The sequence below is a fragment of the Athene cunicularia genome (assembly GCF_003259725.1).
Source record: "Athene cunicularia isolate RWA chromosome Z unlocalized genomic scaffold, athCun1 chrZ_part2, whole genome shotgun sequence".
NCBI classification, from domain to species: Eukaryota; Metazoa; Chordata; class Aves; order Strigiformes; family Strigidae; genus Athene; species Athene cunicularia.
Window position 1 is genome coordinate 4575051 of NW_020799143.1, and position 413 is coordinate 4575463.

A 413-nucleotide genomic window follows, 5' to 3' on the forward strand; every position below is an offset into this window, starting at 1 on the left:
ACACCTCAAGTCCCCTCTCGTGCCTACAAGTACACACAAGCAGCTCTCTTCTCCCTTTCAGTTACCCACTCGGACACCAGCCCGACCAGAGCACGGCTGTCCCATACAAGACCCCCCATGCTGTCCTGCACTGGGCAGCACCCCCTCCTCCAGGTGGTCAAGAGGTAAAAGAGGCAGGAACGTTTGACCACGTCCGGCTCCGCAAAGTCAGGAGCCAGGGCTCCACGACAAGCAGGGCAGAGCCTACCACCAACCCTGCCGGGGCCTGGCCTTGGCCACTGGGCAAAAGCGGTTGCGCCACCAGAAGCGACGCGCGGGGCGGGTTCAAAGCGGGGGCGGTGCCACCCGGCCGCGCAGGTACCCCCCGCGCTGCAGCACCCTGGCCCCGCCCCAAGGCTCCGCCTCCCCCGCCC